The sequence below is a fragment of the Mustelus asterias genome, chromosome 4 (assembly GCF_964213995.1).
Source record: "Mustelus asterias chromosome 4, sMusAst1.hap1.1, whole genome shotgun sequence".
Classification (NCBI taxonomy): domain Eukaryota; kingdom Metazoa; phylum Chordata; class Chondrichthyes; order Carcharhiniformes; family Triakidae; genus Mustelus; species Mustelus asterias.
In genome coordinates this window covers 21,837,981-21,863,548 of record NC_135804.1, presented here as the reverse complement: position 1 = coordinate 21,863,548, position 25,568 = coordinate 21,837,981, and positions in this window count along the sequence as shown.

Sequence of the window (25,568 nt, the reverse complement as noted above, 5' to 3'; positions counted from 1 at the left end):
AGACAATCCAGAAGCAATTGCAGACAAAAGACCGGATGTAAATACTGTGAAGGACAGACACAAAGGAATAGAAGGATTGCCCAGCATGGGGAAAGCAGCGTTTTAACTGCAAATAGCAGCATAATTTTGTACACACATTTGGCTCGAAAGAAGCTAAACAGATGGCCACAGGAGAGATATCAACAGATGAGTCTGATGAAGAATTGTATTTGATACAACAGGTTGATTCAGTCAAGTCTATGGGAGAGAAGTAGTTTGTGACTGTTAACAATGATGAATGTAAAGGCAGAGTATCAAGTGAACAAAAAATGTCAGATAGACACTGGTGTGTCATGCATTGTAATGACCTTCACAGGTCTGTGTGCCACGGCTCTATATGGAGCTCAGAAAATGAAGTAAACTTGAGGCGATAGGATGGCATGATACTCCTATCCCATATCAGACAGCCCAATGCAATGGCAAGAAGGAAAATCTAGAGCTCCAAGTCATAGATGGGATGCAACAGCCACTCCATCTCAGCTGAAGCAAGCCTAAAGCATGGACTGATAACCCTAAACATGGCAGCAGAGAAAGGTCTACAAAAGACCACAGAGAGAAAAAAACACAGAGAAAGGGAGACAATATTCAAGTAAACCACAAGATGGTTATTGACCATGATAGAGCAATGAAATGCATGACCCAAAGATAAATGAAGCCGTTCTACAGGGAAATGTTCAGATCAGAGCTGAACTGATTCCAGCTGAATACAGACCTGTGGAATCAGAAAATAAAATGAAGCCAGTCAGGGTACAAATCTTCAACACTCTCAGCAGAAATCAGCCTATGTGGAAACTAAGGAGAAGCATAGAGAAATTGTCACCTCAAACATATGCAGTGGAAATGAACAACTGAATTTACCAGTGCAACAGCAGACATCTCCATATAACTAGCGAAACTATTCCTTCATTGAAATCAGCCAGTCAGGAAGAAATGATCTCCCCAACTATACTGAGTACAGAACTATCATCACTCCCAGAGGTCCATGGGCCCCAAACAATGGCAATGGGGTAACTACCGTTACTACAGTAACAGGTGCCATGGGAACAACACTCCCTGGACAAGGACCATTATCCAGACAAACTGCCAATGTCAACATGCACGTGTACTATTAAGAGATCTGCACAATGTAAAGACTGCGTGTAATGCATGTGCAGAGACTGTCCAGCACAGTGTTGTAGTTACTACATGAGAAAAGTGGGCATATAGTAGGTAATCGGGGTCAAATTTTACATCTGAGGGGCACACCCCACTTGGAAATGCGTTAAATAGCCTGTGATGATGTTGGGCATCTATTCCGACATCATCAAGCACTCATGCGATATTTCAGTCAGGGGGCACAGGCATGGATTGGCAGCACGCGCACCAACAATTATGTTGCTTGTTGAGGGGATTAAATCCCCAGTTGACCAACATTTTACATTCCCGCTGTGATTTAAAGCTTGGCATACAGGAAACACAGACAGGTGACAGATCAACTGTATTTTTAACTTTTTGGATTCAAGGGCAGAATCAAAGGGGAATGGAGCAGATGCTGGATGAGGAGTTGGGAATTTCAGGGAGTGAGTTGAGGTGATGTTTTGGTGTTTTGAGACGGTGCTTTCTTTGTTGGGCTCAGCACAGTGTGAAACTCTCAGGACACTGCTGTCCTCTTGCTGGCTGCCGGAACTCCCCCCTCCCGCCTGCTGTTTCTCCCAGCGTTGGCCATTCTGCAAGTAGTGATGCCTCTGTGGCCTCTGCATGCAGTCTTTAAACTTTGCAGCTGGCCACCATTGCGTGCCCACCCCAGCAACCCCACTGGCCCAATGCAACTGCGACTTACGGAGGCTGCCACTTAAGCGGCCAGCCCGTGCAATCTGATGATTCTGAATTGGTCTCGGCTGGCACTGGGAATCGTGGCCACTTTCAGTTCCACCCACCCTGGGGAGAGATAAATTAAAAGGAATGGGAGAGAGCTTGTGTGGGCCATCAACACTGGCTGAATAGCCTGTAATTGTGCCTTGGATTCTCTGTAATCCAAGCTGGAGTTGCGGATAGTGATGAACATTGTCAGACAATACAGCAGGATATAGATAGGCTGGAAAATTGGGCGGAGAAATGGCAGATGGAATTTAATCCAGATACATGCGAAGTGATGCATTTTGGAAGAACTAATGTAGGGGGGAATTATACAATAAATGGCAGAGCCATCAAGAGTATAGAAACACAGAGGGACCTAGGTGTGCAAGTCCACAAATCCTTGAAGGTGGCAACACAGTGGAGAAGGTGGTGAAGAAGGCATGTGGTATGCTTGCCTTTATAGGACGGGGTATAGAGTATAAAAGTTGGAGTCTGATGTTGCAGCTGTATGGAACATTGTTTAGGCCACATTTGGAGAACTGTGTCCAGTTCTGGTCGCCGCACTACCAGAAGGACGTGGAGGCTTTAGAGAGAGTGCAGAGAAGGTTTACCAGGATGTTGCCTGGTATGGAGGGTCTTAGCTATGAGGAGAGATTGGGTAAACTGGGCTTGTTCTCCCTGGAAAGACGGAGAATGAGGGGAGACCTAATAGAGGTGTACAAAATTATGAAGGGTATAGATAAGGTGAACAGTGGGAAGCTTTTTCCCAGGTCGGAGGTGACGATCACGAGGGGTCACGGGCTCAAGGTGAGAGGGGCGAGATATCAGAGGAACGTATTTTACACAGAGAGTGGTGGGGGCCTGGAATGTGCTGCCAAGTAGGGTGGTGGAGGCAGACACGCTGGCATCGTTTAAGACTTACCTGGATAGTCACATGAGCAGTCTGGGAATGGAGGGATACAAACGAATGGTCTAGTTGGACCAATGAGCAGCACAGGCTTGGAGGACCGAAGGGCCTGTTTCCTGTGCTGTACTGTTCTTTGTTCTTTGTTCTTGACATATCAATAGGTGGCGATTTATATTGCAGCCATAAACCCTAGCACCTTCAAGTAGTCTGGAACACCTTCTCTGATCGGAACAATTGGAAGTTAAGGTGGATGGTTGGGCGAATTTAGCAGATCACAAAATGTTGTCTGTCCCTTTCTCCAATGGTTACACCCAAAACTTGCTCGGCCACTCACAGCAAAGATAATGAAATTTGCACTTGAAGTTTGAAAACTCGTTAAAAAAAAACTTATGTTTTCTTTTCTCAAATTCCGTCAACTAACATTTCATTTGGAGGCATGCAGTGAAAACAACTCGACTCTCAGTAATTCTGTGGTATTGAAATGTCACTCAGATCTCCGTGGGTTTTGGGGTAGACTCTCCAAGGATTTTGTCTCAAATGTTGTTGGATTTCTGATGGGGCTGGGTGTGACACATGCTGATTGCAGCACTGGGCTTCCTCTCTTTTGTCTTGACAATGATGCACAATTTTGCATTCTTTCTGTTCTCAGGCCTCTCATAGCATGTCTGTTGAATTAATACCAATTAATGTCAAAATTCAGAACAGCGCTGTGTTGTGCACTTACGTCCACTGGGAGCATGATTAAGCTTGACAAAATTTATTTAACTTGCGCCTCCTTGAAAATAATCACAGCGACAGTGCCATCATCATCTAAGCTGGATTCAAGCACAAGTTTGGTGGGTGGAGGACAGGGGGAGGGGGGGAGGGGGAGGCCAAGCAGTGCCTTACACCTGTTCTATTTTCTCCCAGCGCTGTGCATTTTCTCTCTGCCACGGGCCTCAACAGGCTACAACCTGAGTCTATGCCGCGATATGGTCCACGCTGCCACAAAGAGGTGACCTGATTTTGCTACTGCCCTGCATGATTTGCCCACTCTCACATCTCGTGTTTTTTTAATGGTACGGGCTAATTTATCTATTTACTCATTCTTTTAAAATTCGCTGCAGCAGCCAGATAATAATGTGCGTGAGCAACACGCCGTTTTGTTGATTGTTAGAGGATTAACTCATTGTTTTCACCGCACCTATCTATGAGGTCACCCCTTTAGCCCTCCATTTTAATCCACAATAGACTTGGCTGCCTCTCTGGCGTTATCATTCTTTTCATAAGACCTGCAGCTAGAACTAGTGTCCTGAAGCCATTTTAATCCCCAAGGTCACCTTTTTATGGAATAGCATCAACGGCTGCATACATTTACAGATTAGCAGCTCGAACCATTAGCAGATTAGAATGTTTCAGAGAGTTTCATTATTTTTTTCAAATAATGCACCTATTTTAATATATTTTTCAAGCCTCACAGTTTTGAAGCAGTTCTTCTGGTTTTTTTTTGGAGCAGCAACATACTTGCTATCTTTCTTGTAGGAAACGTGTTTGTCGTTTCAAGAATAAGGCGAAGCAAGTTAAAAGTTAGAGAGCTTCAACACATTTCAATGTTAATTCCGATGACTGCGTCACATTTTGTCCCACCGCAAAATTAAACATGGTTGATGCGGTTGCAGTGGGTGAGATTGTTTCATTCTATTCACCATCTGGTCCTTTTTTCGTTTGGGCCCAGCAAGAGTGTTTGTTCCATTTTAAGGGAACTCTTCCTCAATGCAAGCCAAGCTCTTGAAGCATTCCGTGACGGATATTGACTTTACCATCCCTGTGAATGAATGAAGCCACTTTGAATGTTTATGCTTACATCTGCTGCCTCTTTCTAAAGGGGCTGTAAATACTGGTCAATATCAATAAATTGGATTTTGAAATATGTATATCTGGAATGTTTAAATACAGGATAATGGATGGCTGGCCAGGAGTTACAAGGTGGCAATTTAATCCAACAATTCTTATGATGTCATAAACCTTACAAATGAGGAGTTTAATAAATGACTACGATGCAATTTCACCTTTGAACAAACTGCTTGTTATTCTATCAAATATATTGAGAAAAGGTCTGCACCACATTCTTTATTGATTGAGGAGAAAATCATAATACAAATACCGTCGCTGAAGATGTACTACAACAAGTGACGATAGTACGACACAGTAACAGTGATACAGGAACCAAAATTCATATGGCACTTGAACTGGCCTTGTAGGAAAATTAATGGTTTTGTCCAGACCCGCCCAGAGAAATATGCAATAAACTAAAGGGCGAGATACAAGAAAGGATGTGATGTGGAACTTATTACTAACAGTGGTGTGGTTTTAAAATTAAAGATGATCATAAGGGAGATGTTGGCGTAGTGATAATGTCACTGGACGAGTAACCCAGAGGCCCAGGCTAATGCTCTGGGTGCAAATCCCATCATGGCAGCTGGTGGGAATTTAAATTTGACTAATAAATCTGGAATTAAAAGCTAGTCTCAGTCATAGTGAACAAGTAACTATCATTAAAACCCATCTGATCCACCAATGTCCTTTGGGGAAGGAAATCTGCCGTCCTTACCTGGTCTGGCCTACATGTGACTCCAGAGTCACACCAATATGGTTGACCTGTAACTGCCCTTTGTTATGGCCTAGAAAGCCACTCAAACTACTATGAGGCCTACAAAAATGAAACCAGATGGAGCACCTGGCATCGAACTAGGCACCAGAAAAGGCAACGGCAAACCCAGCCCTGTTGATCCTGCAAAGTGCTCCTTACAAACATGTGGGGGCTTGTGCTAAAATTGTGAGCTGTCCCACAGACTAGTCAGGCATCAGGGTAACATGGTCACATTTATCGAACTGTACCTTACAGATAATATCCCAGGCACCACCTTCACAATGCCTGGGCGTCTCCTGACCCACTGGCAGGACAGATCCACCATATGTGGTGGTACAATGGTATACTGTCGGGAGGGAGTTGCTCTGGAAGTCCTCAATGAGGACTCTGGAGCTCATGAAGCCTCTTTGCATCTGATCAAACATGGGCAAGAAAATCTGCTGATTACCATGTGCTACACTCCCCCACTGCCCCTGCCAGCTGATGAATCAGTATTCCTCCAGATTGAACATCAATTGGAAGGAGCACCAAGGGTGGTAAAGGCTCAGAATGTACTCTGGATGGGGAAATTCAATGTCCAAGAGTGGCTCGGTAACACCACCACAGACTGAGCTGGTTGAGTCCTGAAGGATATAGCTGCCGGACTGGGTCTTCTGCAGGTGGTGGGGGAAAAACATACTTGACCTCATCCTCATCAATCTATCCGTTTGCAGATGCATTTCTCCATGACAATATTGGTAGGAGTGACCAACCCACATTCCTTGTGGAGACAAGGTCCCATCTTTATGTTCAGGATAGCTTCCATCCTGTGGTGTGACACCACTAGTGTGCGGAATGAGATAGATTTCAAACAGATCCAGCAACTCAAAACAGGACAACTGTGATGCGCTGCGGGCCATCAACAGAAGCAGAATTGTATTCAACCACAATCTGTAACCTCATGGCCCAGCATATCCCACAATGTATCATTATCATCAAGCCAGGGAATCAACCATGGTTTAATGAAGAGTGCAGGAGGGATTGTCAGGGGCAGCACCAGGCATACTTAAAAATTAGGTATCAACTTGGGAAAGATACAGCACAGGACCAATGCCATGCCAAATAGTGTAAGCAGCAAACAACAGAAAGAGTTAAGCAATCCCATAACCAACAAATCAAATCTAAGCATCGCAGTCTTACCACATCTAGGCGTCAATGGTGGTGGACAGTTAAGCAACTAACTGGAGAAGGAGGCTTCAAAAATATCCCCACCCTCAATGATTGGGGAATCCAGCACATCAGTGCAAAAGGTAAGGCTGAAGCATTCACAATAATCTTCAGTCAGGAGTGCTGAGTGGATGTTCCATCCCAGACACCCCCAGAGGTCTCCAACACCACAGCCTTCAGCTGACTCGATTCACTCCATGTCATACGAAGAAATGGCTGACAGCAATGGATATGACAAAGGTTATGGATCTTGGCAACATTCCAGCAACAGCACTGAAAATGTGTACTTCTGAACTAACACGCCTGTAGCCAAACCTTTTCAGTACAGCTACAAAACTGGCATCTACCCGACAATGTGGAAAATTGCCCAGGTATGTCCTGCACACAAAAAGCTGGACAAATCCAGCCTGGCCAATTACCATCCCATCAGTCTACTCTTAATCACCAGAAAACTGCTGAAACAAGCCATTTACAACACTATCAAGCAGCACCCACTCAGCAATAACCTGCTCACTGATGCTCACTTTGTGTTCCACCAAGGCCATCTCCTGACTTTGGTCCTAATAGGGACAAAAAAACTGAAATCAAAAGGTGAGGTCAAAGTGACTGCTCTTGACATCAAGGCAACATTTGACTGAATGTGGCATCAAGAAACTCCAGCAAAACTGACGTCAGTACGAATCAGGGGGAAAGCTCTCCACTAGCTGCAGTCATACCTAGCACAAAGAAAGATGGTTGTGGCTGTTAGAGGTCAGTCCCGGGACATCACTGCAGGAGTTTCTCAGGGTAGTGTCCTAGGTCCAACCATCTTCAACAACTTCATCAGTCACCTTCCCTCTATAACATCCAGTACCATTCCCAATTCCTCAGATCCTGAAACAGTCCTTGTCCATATGCAACAAGACTTGTACAACATTCAGGCATGGGCCCATAAGTGACAAGTAATATTTCTGCCAAACAAGTGCCAGACAATGACCACCTTGACATTCAAGGGCATTACTATCACTGAATCCCCCACAAACAACATGCTGGGGCTTATCATTTACCAGAAGCTGACCTGGATCAGCATATAAATATTGTGGCTACAAGAACAGGTCAGAAGCTAGGAATTTTGTGACCCAACTCCTGACTCTCCAAATGTTGTCTACCATTTTCAAGACACAAATCAGGACTGTGATGGAGCACTCTTTACTTGCCTGAATGACGGCTGCTCCAAAAACACTCGAGAAGCTCAAAACAATCCAGGACAAAGCAGTCTGCTTGATTTGCACCCCATCCACCACTTTAAACATTCACTCTAAACAGCACTGACTTACAGGAGCAGAAATATGTATCAACTGCAAGACGTATTGCAGCATCTTGTCACGGCTCCTGATGTCCTGGGACAGATGTCTAACAGCCACAACCATCTTTCTTTGTGCTACGTTTGACTCCAATTAGTAGAGAGCTTTCCCCCGATTCACACTGATGTCAGTTTTGCTGGGGTTTCTTGACAGCATCTTCCAAACCCATGACGTCTACCATCTAGAAAGACAAGGGCAGTAGACGCATGTGAACAACGCCACCTGCAAGTTGCCCTCCAAGCCACGCACCACCCTGATCTGGAACTATGGCCGGAATTTTACCGTTCGCAGAAGGCCCGCAGAACGGAATTCTCCAATGGCCTCGGGCGGGATTTTATGAACGAGGTCATAAAATCCCAGCCTATAAGCACCGTTCCTTCACTGTGGCTGGGCCAAAATCTTGGAACTCACTTCCCATCAGCATTGTGGATGCACCTACATCACCATGGACTGCAGTGGTTCAAGAAGGCGGCTCACCACCACCTCCTGAAGGACGGTTAGGGAAGGGGAATAAATGCTGGCCTAGCCAGCGACGCCCACATCCCGTGACCAAATACATTTTTTAAAAATCCTCTCAAACCATGGGTGTAAGTGATTTCTTTGCATAATGCAGGTTGATGCTTATTTAAAATTAGAGGTGTGTATTGAAAACTCAGTCACATTTTAAAATTTTCTGCCACAATAATTCACTTTATGTTGAATTAATGCAGTTGATTGAACTGTTGCTTGGTAATTTACTTCTAATTAACACTTGTATGGTGAGCAGAATAAGCTCTCACGTCATTGCAGAGTTGTTCAGCGTGAGATGAAAATAGCAATGGAACAGATAAGCCAAACAAAATCTTTTCTGTGCTGATGAGAAATTAATTTACTATGTGTAAGAAATTTCTGCTTCTTGCTCAATGAAAATTGTATTTTTCGAATATTTTATGATTTCTCACCGTAATCTCTGTAAGAAGGAGAACACGTTCCGTGCAACTGTTAGTTCACAAACAAACTGTCCCGGCCAATGAGCATTTTTATCTGGGATCAGCTGAGGGTAGGTCATATTTCGACTGGTTGCTGATTGGAATTCAAGTGGAGATGTAAGGAAATCAAGAAGCAGGAAAAGGACGTTCCTTGCTGTGGGGCAGCAGTGCTAAACACAGCGCCAGGGACCCGGTTTCAATTTCGGCTTCGGGCAACTGTCTGTATGGAGTTTGCACGTTCCTCCTGAGTCTGCGTGGCTTTCCTCAGATGCTCCTGTTTCCTCCCACACTCCAAACATGTGGAGGTTGGGTTGACTGGCCATGCTAAATTGCCCCTCGGTGTCAGGGGGACTAGCAGGGTAATTATGTGGGGTTATGGGGATAGGGCCTGGGTGGAATTGTTGTTGGTGCAGACTCAATGGGCCGAATGGCCTCCTTCTGTACTGTAGGGATTCTATCAAGGCAGCCCTATTCACCATCCCTGTATAATAACAATGATGATGAATCCACTCCTGCCACGCTACTGGTTCATTCTCTACTTTCTGAAATCTAGTCCTGTGTTAACAGCCTTAAAAAAAGGTAAAAAATTGTTTAAGTAATGTGACATTGAATGTGGAGCACTAATGTCTTCATTAAAATTCTGAGGTCGCACGTTAAATATCACATCTTGTCATGCAACCATGGCTCTTCGCAACTTCCATTGATTATTGGTTTCAATGTGGTGAGAAGATAGAATCATAGAATCCCTACAGTACAAAAAGAGGCCATTCGGCCCATTGAGTCTGCACCGAGTCTCTGACAGAGCATCTTACCCAGGCCCAGCCCCCGTCCATAACCCCACACCTTTTACCCACCAATTCCCCTAATCTATACATCTTGGGACACTAAGGGGTATTTTAGCATGGTCAATCAACCTCACCTTTGGATGAGGTGGGGGTGGTGTCATGGAGGGCTTGTTCTCAGACCATGGGCTGGATTCTTCCTCAAACTTTGGGATACTGAGGCTGGAAGCAAACAAAGTCCCTGCTGAGCCCCCATTTGCTGACCATGAGACTAATTCGGCCATCTTCCTGAAGCTGGCTCTCTGCATGCTTGCCATCCTATTAAGGACAGTGGGTAGGTGGGTTCCTAATGCTGCTCATGCAATAAGAGGGCCTCAGTAGACCCACCAGAAGATAGGCATTGCGCAGGGCAGTGACCATGTAGTACCTCAACACAGAGGGAGCCTTAATAAAAGCAAATTACTGCAGATGCTGGAATCTGTAACTAAAAGAGAAAATGCTGGAAAACCTCAGCAAGTCTAGCAGCATCTGTATAGAGAGAAAAGAGCTGATGTTTCGAGTCCAGATGACCCTTTGTCAAAGCTGAGGGAACCTTGCTGGCCTCCACAACTGAATTCAAATTAAAGAGATTTAGGCCGGTAGGATCATGTGGATAGAGGAGAAACCCCTTTATCGAGTTGATGTCAGCCAGGATCATGGCTTAACAGTTGAGGTTGAAGCACTGTGTGATTTCAAGAAGAAATTGGGTATAGCTCTGGAGCTAAAGGGATCAAGAAATATGGGGGAAGGTGGGATTAGGATATTGAATTTGTTGATCAACCATGATCAAAATGAATGGCGGAGCAGGCATGAAGGGCCGAATGGCCTACTCCTGCTTTTATTATCTATGTTTCTATGCCTCTCTCTATAGCAGAGGGCTTCCAGCTCTGATTGTGTGCTCCCCCCCAACCCTCCGCCCGCCCCCCCCCCCCCCCCCCCCGATAACCCCCATTCCCCCTCAGTGTTTTAATCTGGGATCAGCTGACAATAAGTCAGATTCGAGTGGTTGCTGATTGGAATTTAAATGAAAACATAAGACAGTTAAAAAGCAGGAAAAGGACATCCATCCCATTAATGTGGTCTCTATTCACCATTACTGTATGATACTATTGATGATGGCCATGCAGTGACTGTGCAGCCTCTACATGCAGTGGAGAAATGCTCGTGAGGACACAAAATAACCCCTAACTGGAGGGCATTAACTTTGGTGGAGAGCTGCCCACCTCAGAGGAGTAGGCAGTCGATCCAATTCTCCCTTTCCCCAGAGACAGGAACCTGTCAGGTAAGCACCCTGACTCACGTCCATCATGGTTTCCTGGCCCAGCTCCCACCTCAAGCCTGATGCCACATGGCCTGGAAGATTCAGCCCCATGTTTCACTATCTAACTCCACTCCTAATTGGAAAATCAGGGCTGGTTCTTCAACCAAGTTTTTCACTTGCGATTTATTTATCAATAAGTAAATGATCAATTAAACAAGGGGTGTATTCTTCAGACAAATATTCAGCAATGGGGTTGTCACAGAATCTTATCCTGAATTGCTCCAGAGTTAATCATAGAATCATAGGGGGGAGTTTTCCCATCCCTCCCGCCATGGGAATCGGAGCGGGCGAGGGGCAGAACATGCAAAGGTCTGTTGACCTCGGGTGGGATTTTCCAGTTTTGGGACAAGTATGGCTGGAATATTCCACCCATAGAATCCCTACAGTGCAGAAGGAGGCCATTCTGCCCATTGAGTCTGCACTGACCCTCTGACTGAGCATCCCACCCAGGCCCCATCCCCATAACCACACGTATTTATCCCCCTAATCCCCCTAACCTACACATCTTGGGATCAATCCACCCAACCTGCACATCTTTGGACTGTGGGACAATACCAGAGCACCGAGAGGAAACCCATGCAGACACAGGTAGAATGTACAAACTCTACATGGACAGATACCCAAGGCCGGAATCGAACCTGGGTTCCTGGCGCTTTGAGGTAACTGTACCACCGTTAAGGAGAAAGGATTTCTTTTGTTCACTATTCCTGATGCAATTGTAAACAGATCACATTCGTAAGGATCACATTTATGGATTTTATTACAAATAATATCAGAGGAAATGTTTTTCCTGAAGTCACAGAGATATGTGTGCACTAACTTGATGTTTATACCTAACCAAGTTGTTGTTAATATTGAGACTTACTTTAAATTCACTGTTAGTGTTTTTACTGCATCATGGGTTAACTTTATATTGTAGCATCTTTGGGTGTACACTGTCCTCTCAGCTTTTATGTTATAGTTTCCCCAGAGGAACCTCTGCTCCCTTCCTTATTATGAACTATGGAGCAGAAGGCGAAACTCACTTATTCGTCCAGTTTCTGGACTATTGTGAACACTTATCCCAGCAGGAATACTTTCAAGGCATCTCCACAATAAAAAAATGTTTCTTTAATGCAGCCATTGAGATTGAAATACTAAAATCTAATATTCAGTTAGTTTGCTTTAACCGGCTTTCAAAACCCATAACAAGCAAAAAAAAAAGTGATAACAAGATGTTTTCAGTTAAAACTGAGAAATCTACTTCATTATTTCGCAAAGAAAGAATTTTAAAAAGGTTATAAAATAGGCAAAAAATGATAAGAGAAATTGGAATTTCGAAATAAAAACAGAAGATGCTGGGAATGCATGTCAAATCACTCAGCATCTGAAAAAACAAAAATCTCAGGTTAATGTTGCCTGCCCGATAGATCTAGCAAAACTACCCACCTGGGTTAGCACGGTGGCAGAGTGGTTAGCACTGCTACCTCACAGCCCCACATACCCACGTTCAATTCCAGCCTCGGGTCACTGTCTGTGTGGAGTTTGTACATTTGCCCTGTGTCTGCGAGGCTTTCCTCCGGGTGCCCCGGTTTCCTCCCACACTCCAAAAATGTGCTGATTGGGTTGGTTGACCATGCTAAATTAACCCTAATGTCAGGTGGATTAGCAGGGCAAATATGGGGGGTTATGGGAATAGGGCCTGGGAGGGATTGTGGTTGGTGCAGACTCGGTGGGCCGAATGGCCTCCTACTGCACTGTAGGCGTTGTGTGATTCTATACTCAGCTGTCTCATTTATTTACAGATGCCACAAAATCTGCTTCTGGCATTTTCTTTTCTTTGAATAAATATTTATTTGGTTTGGTCCCCATTTTTAAAAGATGGTTGTAGCTTCTTCCGGCTAAACAGCTAAAACGCAACACCCTGTAAAGCCGACACAATAACCACTGTCATAGCTCAGTATTAAGTGTGATGCCTCATGAGCTGTACCAGACAATAACTCTCCTTTCGAACCTTATACTCACAACATTAACTGCTATTCTGCTGAGTCCCAAAATTATTTAAGACCCACGTCATCCTGGAAGTTGGGACGATGTGATTAGGGATGAGCGAAGCCCATCTAAACCGTTCAGAATTAATTTGTACAGTACCTTTCGTCTCGAATCCTTTGATGTATTCCCCCCCCTACTTATCTATCTGAATGTTCTCACGAAGGCAGAAGGAGCAGTGTCTTGCGGCATTTTAATCAGATTTTTTATTTCTTCACATGAGACTGCCTTCATATGAAGAAAACCAGCAAAACATCAGAAGAAAATGACATAAAGTAATGGCATTTCTTCCAGTTTATAGAAAACAATCAGAAAGATGAGGGGGAATAAAAACACATCAAAGGACTGAGTGTAAAAGGTGCAAGTGAAATCTATACAATTCACTCAGGCTGAGATTGCTGCACTCGATTCAAGCCAGGTTATTCTGTGATGGAAATCTGATATGCTCTGTCCCAAGCATTTATCCCAATTGTAAAGGGCATCTGCACAGCAACACTGATGCAAAAAGACTTGAATCTGAGTGCTAGATTCAACAGATAAACCCGCAAACGCGACAGGTTGGCCTCTCAGTTAGGTCAGTGGTGGCTCAAGTGAAAACATCCCCAAATTTGGAAGAGTGTCCTTTGTGTGGCACGGTGGCACAGTGGTCAGAACTGCTGCCTCACAGCGCCAAGGATCCGGGTTTGATTCCCGCCTTGGGCTGCTGTCTGTGTGGAGTCTGCACGTTCTCCCTGTGTCTGTCTGGGTTTCCTCCAGGTGCTCTGGCTTTCTCCCACAGTCCGAAAGATGTGCTGGTTAGGTGCACTGACCATGCTAAATTCTCCCTCAGTGTACCTGAACGGGCACCGGAGTGAAAATGTATAAAATTCTAACAGTGCTGGACAGACTAGATGCAGGGAGGATGTTTTCCCTGTGTGGGGAATGTAGAACCAAGGGACACAGTGTCAGGACATTTAGGACTAAGATGAGGAATGATTTTTTCACTCAAAGAACCTATGTCCAGAAGGCAGTTATTTTAAACCATCTGATTCCTGATTACATTGAGTTGCGTATGAAATGTAAAATCTTAGAAATAAAATAAAATTGACAAATGGCATTGAAGTGGGCAGAAGATATTAATCACATTTTTCACTTACCACTTCATTTAATGTTTTAAATGAAACATCAGTTTTGTTTCAATTTATTTTAAAATGTAGATCTGGACTAATTCTCTACTACAGAAGGCTGTGGAGGTCACGTCACAGAATAAGAACATAAGAACAGAAGAACTAGGAGCAGGGGTAGGCCATCTGGCCCCTCGAGCCTGCTCCGCCATTCAATAAGATCATGGCTGATCTTTTCATGGACTCAGTTCCACTTAACCGCCCGCTCACCATAACCCTTAATTCCTTTACTGTTCAAAACTTTATCTATCCTTGCCTTAAAAACATTCAATGAGGTAACCTCAACTGCTTCACTGGGCAAGGAGTTCCACAGATTCACAACCTTCTAGGTGAAGATGTTCCTCCTCAACTCAGTCCTAAATCTGCTCCCCCTTATTTTAAGGCCGTGCCCCCTAGTTCTAGTCTCACCCACCAGTGGAAACAACCTCCCTGCTTCTATCTTACCCATTCCCTTCATAATCTTATATGTTTCTATAAGATCTCCCCTCATTCTTCTCACTGAATGTATTCAAGAAAGAAATAGATAATTTGTTAGATTTTAATGGCATTGAGGGGTATAGGGAGAAAGCAGGAATATGGCATTAAGATCGAGGATCAGCCATGATTATACCGGACAGTGGAGCAGGCTCAAAGGGCTGAATGGCCTACTCTTCTTTGTTTTAACAACATTTGGAGTAACAAAATTGGCCGGAGGGAGTGCAACACAAATATTGAACATAGAACATAGAAAGCCACAGCACAAACAGGCCCTTCGGCCCACAAGTTGCGCCGATCACATCCCCACCTCTAGGCCTATCTATAGCCCTCAATCCCATTAAATCCCATGTACTCATCCAGAAGTCTCTTAAAAGACCCCAACGAGTTTGCCTCCACCACCACCGACGTCAGCCGATTCCACTCACCCACCACCCTCTGAGTGAAAAACTTACCCCTGACATCCCCCCTGTACCTACCCCCCAGCACCTTAAACCTGTGTCCTCTCGTAGCAACCATTTCAGCCCTTGGAAATAGCCTCTGAGAGTCCACCCTATCCAGACCCCTCAACATCTTGTAAACCTCTATCAGGTCACCTCTCATCCTTCGTCTCTCCAGGGAGAAGAGACCAAGCTCCCTCAACCTATCCTCATAAGGCATGCCCCCCAATCCAGGCAACATCCTTGTAAATCTCCTCTGCACCCTTTCAATGGCTTCAACATCTTTCCTGTAATGAGGTGACCAGAACTGCGCGCAGTACTCCAAGTGGGGTCTAACCAGGGTCCTATAAAGCTGCAGCATTATCTCCCGACTCCTAAACTCAATCCCTCGATTAATGAAGGCTAGTACGCCATACGCCTTCTTGACCGCATCCTCCACCTGCGAGGCCGATTTAAGAGTCCTATGGACCCGGACCCCAAGGTCCCTCTGATCCTCTACACTGCTAAGAATGGTACCCTTCATTTTATACTGCTGCTCCATCCCATTGGATCTGCCAAAATGGATCACCACACACTTATCCGGGTTGAAGTCCATCTGCCACTTCTCCGCCCAGTCCTGCATTCTATCTATGTCTCGCTGCAACTTCTGACATCCCTCCAAACTATCCACAACACCACCTACCTTGGTGTCGTCAGCAAACTTACCAACCCATCCCTCCACTTCCTCATCCAGGTCATTTATGAAAATGACAAACAGCAAGGGTCCCAGAACAGATCCCTGGGGCACTCCACTGGTCACTGACCTCCATGCAGAGTCATAGTCTCGACCGCCACCCCGGACCTCGGTTCCGACCGCCACACCGGACCTTGGGTTCTGACCGCCACCCCGGACCTTAAAATAGGGGCAACCACTTGAAGCAAGTGGTTGCCCCTATTTTAACACCCTCACACCACCCACCCCATCTCTGCCCAAACCCAACATGCAGTCCACCCGCTCCTCATCAGTGCATTTATATGATGTAATATGATGGTTAAGGAACACCAATGTTGGCTGCAACAGTGGAGATCAGGAATAGACAAGAATCCCTGCACTATGAACTGAGGGAGGGGGTAAGGGTGCAGGTGACTATTCTTGAGGACTGGGAGGGATGGAGGAAAAAAATATGAAAATGATGGGGGAAAGTTTTCCATCTAGCCCGCCACAGGAATCGTAGCGGGATGGGTGGGGGGGCACTGGCCATACCGTGCAAAGGTCCATTGACCTCAGGCGGGATTTTCCGGTTTCGGGGCGAGCGCGGACGGAAAATTTCACCTGGTGTTTGAAGATGCAAAATAACTTCAGAACATTGCACATTCAACATGAGTAATTTCTGTGCTCTCGGAACTGACCGTCCTGCTTATTAAAGGAAAAGGCAAAGCTCTCAAAACTGAAGTGAAAAGATATTTACAGCCATGTTTTGTGAGGAACTGACTGTTTTCATCTTTTGGGATTACATATAAAATTGATTGCTATAAGCAGCAAGTGCCTTGGAAATATCCACACACGACTCCATTCATTGAATAGTTTCTTTTTTTTCCAGGGAAGCACTCTTAATTCCGTATATGATAGCTCAAGGGATTAGATTCAGATTTAGTAAATTTAAAATGAAATTAAATCAATTGATGGAACAATGTTATATTTTTAAGCTGTTATGAAGATCATTAAAAAAAGTTGATCTTCATTTGATTAGACATCCTTCAATTTATTTCATGTGCTAAAATTTGTCATAGGTCATTGGAAAATTATGCAAATTTTTAAAGAATAAAATTAAGCAGCACATACGGTCATCATGCTAAAATAATGGATATACATTCACATATACATGTTGTGCATGTGCAAATGTCAGTTTAAAGGAGATAACCACTTAGAAGTTACTGTTGGCAAAATGAGAAAATGAATGTTTAATGAGTTTGTATGATAGGTGTCACATGGGCAACCCCTCAGTTGAAACAGTTGATAGGGGAGTATCACTCTAAAATTTATTTATTAGTGTCACAAGTAGGCTTACATTAACATTGCAATGAAGGTACTGGGAAAATCCCCTAGTCACCACACTCCGGCACCTGTTCAGGTACACTGAGGGAGAATTTAGCATGGTCAATGCACCTAACCAGTCTTTCAGACTGTGGGAGGAAACGGGAGCACCCAAAGGAAACCCATGCAGACACAGGGAAAACGTGCAGACTCCGCACAGACAGTGACCCAAGCTGGAAATCGAACCTGGGTTCCTGGCGCTCTTAACCTGTCCAGTGTTTGATTGTTGCCATCACATACAATCATTCCTAAACCAATGTATGTTCTTCTATCATTTGTACAGCTGTCTGTTAAAACTTGCACCTTTTTTTCAAGCTTTTGTAATCTTTGCTCTAAAGAGACTGATAATTATATCAATGTAACGTGGTCGGTGCGATATGTTTTTTTAATATTGGCTATAATCTTGTTTAAAATTTAGCTAAATACTTTGGCCTTTTCTTAAGTTGTGAAAAGTGTGCACCACTGTTCCAAATCAACTTTGGAATCCTTACTTTCTCACTTTGCTGATATATAATGGTTGGAATTATTCACGTCCCGTCGCTGTTGCAAAAGAGGATGGGGAATTTGGCGCTCAACCAAATCTCCGTCCAGTGCAGCGGGACCAGGGAATCCCACCAGCGTGAATGGTTGGAATGTTCTGGCCAATATTTAGAGTGTGTATATACTGGTTATATCTGTAAGAAGAGAATTGTTAAAGGTGAGATGGGATTGCAGAAAGGAGAGGATTGTCAGTTTGAAGAGGATGTTCAAAAAGTACTATTTAATAAGTACTTCTCTTCAGAGAAGGAGTTCAGAGGAAAAATGCGTCATGAAGTGATGAGGGCAAGATAAGCAAAATTGTGTTGGATCAAAGGAAAATTTAGATAAATTAGTAAAGCTGAAGGAATATAAAGCATCAGGGCCTTACTGGAAACATTCTAGAATAACGATGAAGCTGAGGGAGGAAATTCCAGAGGTCCTGGATATTTTAGGGCTCAATTCAGTGTGAATGTGTGCTGGAGAGTAATCAATATATCATCCCCTTTTATAGAGGGAGACAGAGCTAAAACTGAGCAAGTCCAGGCTAGTTAGTTTAACATTCGTGGAGAGGAGAAATTTAGACTCATTAATTAGGGATGATGTTACTACATATTGAGATAGGGCACAGCCTCAGTGTAAAGAGACAACCCTTTGGAACCGAGATGAGGAGGAATTTCTTCAGCCAGAGGGTGGTGAATCTATGGAATTCATTGCCACAGAGGGGGCCAAGTCATTGAGTGTATTTAAGACAGAGATAGATAGGTTGTTGATTGATAAGGGGATCAAAGATTACGGGGAAAAGGTGGGAGAATGAGGTTGAGAAACATATCAGCCATGATTGAATGGTGGAGCAGGCTGAGTGAGTGGGTGAGGATATGGCAAATGGAGTATAACGTTGATAAGTGCGAGGTTATACACTTTGAGGAAATAATAACAAATGGGATTACTATCTCAATGGAAACAAATTAAAACATGCTACCGTGCAAAGGGACCTGGGGGTCCTTGTGCATGAGACGCAAAAGCCCAGTCTGCAGGTACAACAGGTGATCAAGAAGGCAAATGGGATGTTGGCCTATATTGCGAAGGGGATAGAATATAAAAGCAGGGATGTCTTGATGCACCTGTACAGGGCATTGGTGAGGCCGCAGCTGGAATACTGTGTGCAGTATTGGTCCCCTTATATGAGGAAGGATATATTGGCATTGGAGGGAGTGCAGAAAAGGTTCACCAGGTTGATACCGGAGATGAGGGGTTTGGATTATGAGGAGAGGCTGAGGAGATTGGGTTTGTACTCGTTGGAGTTTAGAAGGATGAGGGGGGATCTTATGGAGACTTATAAGATAATGCGGGGGCTGGATAGGGTGGAGGCGGAGAGATTCTTTCCACTTAGTAAGGAAGTTAAAACTAGAGGACACAGCCTCAAAATAAAGGGGGGTCGGTTTAAGACAGAGTTGAGGAGGAACTTCTTCTCCCAGAGGGTGGTGAATCTCTGGAATTCTCTGCCCACTGAGGTAGTGGAGGCTACCTCGCTGAATATGTTTAAAGCGCGGATGGATGGATTCCTGATCGGTAAGGGAATTAAGGGTTATGGGGATCAGGCGGGTAAGTGGTACTGATCCACGTCAGATCAGCCATGATCTTATTGAATGGCGGGGCAGGCTCGAGAGGCTAGATGGCCTACTCCTGCTCCTATTTCTTATGTTCTTATGTTCTTATGGAGCAGACTCGATGGGCCGAATGGCCTAATTCTGTTTCCATATCTTATGGTCTTATGGAGTGAATAGAGGTGGCCAGTGCAAGTTTCAAATGGCACAATCATTTAACAAACCTCATAGAATTTGTTGAGGAGGCATTTTTGATCTGATTTGACCTGATTTATTATTGTCATATGTATTAGTACACAGTGAAAAGTATTGTTTCTTGCACACTTCACAGACAAAGCATACCGTACATAGAGAAGGAAAGGGGACAGTGCAGAATGTAGTGTCACATTCATAACTAGGGTGTAGAGAAAGATCAACTTAATGCTAGGTAGGTTCATTCAAAAGTCTGATGGCAGCAGGGAAGAAACAATTCTTGAATCGGTTGGTACATGACCTCAGACTTTGTATCTTTTTCCCAATGGAAGAAGGTGGAAGAGAGTATGTCTGGGGTGCTTGGGGTCCTGAATTATACTGACTCCTTTTCTGAGGCAATGGGAAGCGTAGACATTCATTGGATGGGAAGCTGGTTTGCACAATGAACTGGACTACATCCATGACCCTTTGTAGTTTCTTGCGGTCTTGGGCAGAGCAAGAGCCATACCAAGCTATGATACAACCAGAAAGAATGCTTTCTATGGTGCATCTGTAAAAGTTGCTAAGAGTCATAGCGGATATGCCAAATTTCCTTATTCTTCTGAGAAAGTAGAGGCATTGGTGGGCTATAGTGTCGGCATGGGATATGGCATTAGATCTGGTACATGGAAGATATATAGTGGATGCACTGTTCTTGGACAAAGGGAAAACCTGTCAAAAAGGTATTGAAGTGGTGCTTAGTTGAGAAGTTTAACCGGTATCGAATAGGAAGAGGATAGCATACTGGCTGAAAATTGATTATAAGGGAGAAAACAGTGAGTAGGAGAAGCACGAGGCACTTCTGTTTCAGAGTAGTTGGTAATGGGCAGTGGCTACAGCTTTCAATGTTGGAAACTGCTACGCATATCAATGATGTGGCTATAGGCCTGGAGGGAGTGGCTGCAAAATTTGCAGACGGTAGCAAAATTGGAAGTATAGTTAATTCTTTCGAAGACCAACGGAAGCTGCAAAGGGATGGGGGAAGTGAGTTAAAAAGTGACAGATGGAATTCAGTGTCAGTAAATGTGAGCTGACGTATTTGGGTGAAAAAGAAAAGCTAACAGCCCAATTCTCTCCTAAGTCCAAAGAGATCTTTGTGCAGGTATATTCAATTGTTTCAGGCATGTGGCATCAGCAGAAGGATAACACGTAGCATGTCAGTCTATCTATCCCTTATTAGTCTTGTATATTTGCAAGAATTTTTTGGTTTAATGTCATATTCACATTTTTATCTTTTTATCCCATGAAGGTACAGTTTCCATTAGTATTTCCAGTGCACATGTTCTAAGAATTTACATTCCATAGGCAAGAGTCATTTACATTTAAGCTCGCAATTTTGTTACTCCTAAGTTATGAGCGAAATATAAACAGATGTTGCAGTTATATTCATTATTCTTTACATATATCACAGAGGGAGAGTATTTCCTAGCTCCAGTGATGGTAATTGGGAACTGTACCAAAACGTACAGATCCTTACCTTTTCCAATTACTTGTTATTTTCTGTGTCAGATGAGCTTTTGCTACGATGTCTCATTATGATGGTATCTTCTCAGAAATGCCTAAGGAAATCACAAGGTTGAGCTGTGCAGTGAAGGGAGGACAAAGTTAACCCTGAAGCAACAAATGTAGTAATGATTCACAAGCAAGGGACATGTTGTCCTCACGCTACACAACTTGTTAATCTACCCACAAACAGTAAAACAAGGCACTCAAAGTGCACCCCTCCTGTTCCTGAGCTGAACCTATTTGTATTTCTGGATATTAGATCAGTTGAAATAGACTGAAGTCCTCCATTCCAGGTTGGGGTTGCCAACTCTCCAGGATTGGCCTGGAGTCTTCAGGAATTGAAGATCAATCTCCAAGACACTGCTGTTGGCAACCCTAGAGAAAAATCATTAGGACGTTAAAAAATATTGTCTTTTTTAATTTTCTTTGAACATTTCTCCTTTCCAGATATAAACATATTAACAATGAGGGGGAAAAAAACTGCTTGGCTGACAGTCAAGAATCATCCAATTGGGTAATGAATCTTGTTGCTTTCCAATTAGTGTAGGAAGGCAATATGTCACAAGAATGGATGTAATGGAAAACTAAAGGCTGGAGCTTGGGGGCAAGTTATGTAATGAAACTTCCAGGAATACATTTCATCATAGTTGGAAACCCTAATTGTGGACCTCAAAATAAAGGGGGGTCAGTTTAGGACATAGTTGAGGAGGAACTTCTTCTCTCAGAGGGTGGTGAATCTCTGGAATTCTCTGCCCACTGAAGTGGTGGAGGCTACCTCATTGAATATGCTTAAATCACGGATAGATGGATTCCTGATCGGTTAGGGAATTAGGGGTTATAGGGATCAGGCGGGTAAGTGGAACTGATCCACTTCAGATCAGCCATGATCTTATTGAATGGCGGGGCAGGCTCGAGGGGCTAGATGGCCTACTCCTGCTCCTATTTCTTATGTTCTTATGTTCCCTCCCTAGTTCTAGCTTCTCTCCGTTGTACCCGAGTTATCAGCAGAGCAGGAGAGAATCAGACCAAGTATGAAGGGCTGAGACAAAAGAAAAACAGTCTAAGAAATGCAACATCTGTACAGATTACAGGGAAGAGGACGCAAGTTGAAACATGAAAACTGGCTGGGCAGGATTTTATTGACCCCATACTGCTGTGTGCAGCAACCTTGCATGATGAAATTTGCTGTCTCAGTGACAACAACAACACAACCAGCTGTATAAATACTGACTGAAATGTGGATAATCTTCAATTTCTCCAAGGAACACTGGAACATCCATCTGGAGCGTAAAGCAGATTTTTTTTTTAAGCCAATGTTGTGGTTTATTTGGATTTGGAGCATTTCTGTTGCTGTTTAATATGTTGAAGGAGTCGGGGGAGCAGAAGGTGAAAACACTGGTTACGTTGATTATCAGAGGTTGTACAGTACTCTTGACTGTGGGGCTCTCTTCAGATCCACTCAGAGTTCTGAGCACAAGCCAAGCACAGATCGCTTAGCTTGATGATAATCTCTGCAAGATCTGAGCCTCTGACTGATCCAGGAATATCATCCTGGGGCAATACACCTGCCTGTAGGTCAATTGTTCTCCCTCCTCCTAAACAACTTCTAGGGGATGTCTTTGTTTCTGCCACGCTGAGGAGAATGTTCCCTTGGTTGTCTGACTATAGACTACTTCTCGCAGAGGGTGGTGAATTTGTGGAACCCGCTGCCCCACAGCGCAGTGGAGTCTGAATCATTAAATGGTCTCAAGAAGCAGGTAGATATATTTCTAATGAAAAAAAAGGGAAAGAGGGATATGGGGGACAGGTGGGGAGGTGGATTTGAGACCAGGGAGAGATCAGCCATGATCTGATTGAATGGCAGAGCAGGCTCGAAGGGCCGAATTGCCTACTTCCGCCACTAATTCCTATGTTCCTATATACAAACTGGTTGAAGATATACCTGATAATGTTCAAATGGTTTACCCTTTTCAAACAATTGCCGGGATTTTATGGCCTCGTTCGGGCGAGATTGTAAAATCCCGCCCGAGGCCAATGGAGATTTCCGTTCTGGGAACCACGCCCCCGGGATAGGCAAGGTGGTCGGGTTTCAGCCAATGTTATTTGTTCCTGAGCATAATACATGGATAGGGGGTTTGCCAATAAATCATTTTCTGATTGCAGGAGGGAAAAGTATTCATTTCTTTCAGTAAGACCTTAGGACAAAAAGAATCCTGAAAATATTTTAGGGGTCAGAAATGAGGGAGCTGGGTGAGTCCTGCAGAGTCTTTTGAACCATTTTTCTGTGTAACCACACCGACATCAGATAGCTTTCCTCTCCGCAGCTGCACCAAACAAGATTCTGGACTGGCTCCAGCTGTTTGCCATTTACTTCTCAGCCATGTTCCAGTGCGCACTCAAACGTCTTGAAACAGGAGCACACATTCAATTCAGGGTGGATGGCGACCTCTTCAACTTGTAAAGGTTCAAGGCTTGTACACACGTTACTGACAGACACTGAGTAAACTCTTGTTCGGGCAACTGTGCTCTCATAACACGTACTCCAGAGCACATTCAGCTGCCAGTTGATCGTTTCGCCCTAGCCTCATATCACTTTAGTTTGACAATAAGTCCAAAGGGGACAGAGATCTGGCCACATATTCCAAGACCCCAGAGTCACCATCAATAACACACTCCCCCTGTTCAGCAAGGAAGGTTTGCTACCCTGGGAGTATCCTCTCCGAGGGCACTACGCTGGATGATGGAATCACCTACTGCCTGACAAGAACAAACTCAGCATTTGGCAGGCTTGCTCATAGACTTTTGAAAGAGCATGCAGTTAGCCTTAGAACAAAGATCCAAGCCAGGTGAGTGATTCTTAATGCGAGGTGATGCATTTTGGTAGATCGAACCAGGGCAGGACTTATTCAGTTAATGGTAGGGAGTTGGGGAGAGTTATAGAACACAGTATTCCAAGTGTGTTATAGAACAAAGAGATCTTGGGGTACAGGTTCATAGCTCCTTGAAAGTGGAGTCACAGGTGGACAGAGTGGTAAAGAAGGCATTCGGCATGCTTGGTTTCATTGGTCAGAACATTGAATACAGGAGTTGGGACGTCTTGATGAAGTTGTACAAGACATTGGTAAGGCCACATTTGGAATACTGTGTACAGTTCTGGTCACCCTATTATAGAAAGGATATTCTTAAACTAGAAAGAGTGCAGGAAAGATTTACTAGGATGCTACCGGGACTTGATGGTTTGAGTTATAAGGAGAGGCTGGATAGACTGGGACTTTTTTCCCTGGAGCGTAGGAGGCTTAGGAGTGATCTTATAGAGGTCTATAAAATAATGAGGGGCACAGATCAGCTAGATAGTCAATATCTTTTCCCAAAGGCAGGGGAACTTAAAACTAGAGGGCATAGGTTTAAGGTGAGAGAGGAAAGATACAAAAGGGTCCAGAGGGGCAATTTCTTCACACACAGGGTGGTGAGTGCTTGGAACAAGCTGCCAGAGGTGGTAGTAGAGCTGGGTACAATTTTGTCTTTTAATAAACATTTAGACAATTACATGGGTAAGATGGGTATAGAGGGATATGGGCCAAACATGGGCAATTGGAACTAGCTTAGGGGTTAAAAAAAGGGCAGCATGGACAAGTTGGGCCAAAGAGCCTGTTTCCATGCTGTAAACCTCTATGACTCTATGACTTCTTTATGGGTGTGAGACTTGGACAACCTACTGGCTTCACACAAAACCAACTAGAAATATACCAACTTTGCTGTCTAAGATCTATGTGCAATATTAGGAGGCTGGGCAAGTTCCCCAACGCCAAGGTTCTTGCAAAGTTCTGCATATCTGGCATTGGGAGCATGCTCAGTTTCACTGGGCCAGTCATGTCGTTCCCATGGGGCAGCCCTGCATGCCAAAAGCAGTACTCCACAGCCAGCTGAACATAGGAACCCGCACCACAGGACGTTCCAAACCAAGAACAAAGAACAGTACAGCACAGGAACAGGCCCTTCAGCCCACAAAGACCATGCCAATTTTGATGCCCGAACTAAACTAAGAAAGAACCTTCTGCCCTTCCTCAGTCTGTATTCTTCTGTTCCCTTCCTATTCATCTTATAAGATGGGCGGCACGGTAGCACAGTGGTTAGCACTGCTGCTTCACAGCTCCAGGGACCTGGGTTCGATTCCCGGCTTGGGTCACTGACTGTGTGGAGTTTGCACATTCTCCTCGTGTCTGCGTGGGTTTCCTCCAGGTGCTCTGGTTTCCTCCCACAGTCCAAAGATGTGCGGGTTAGATTGATTGGCTATGCTAAAATTGCCCTTTAGTGTCCTGGGATGCGTAGATTAGAGGGATTAGTGGGTAGGATATGGGGGTAGGGCCTGGGTGGGATTGTGATTGGTGCAGACTCGATGGGCCGAATGGCCTCTTTCTGTACTGTAGGGTTTCTATGGTTTCATGTACCCATCCAGATG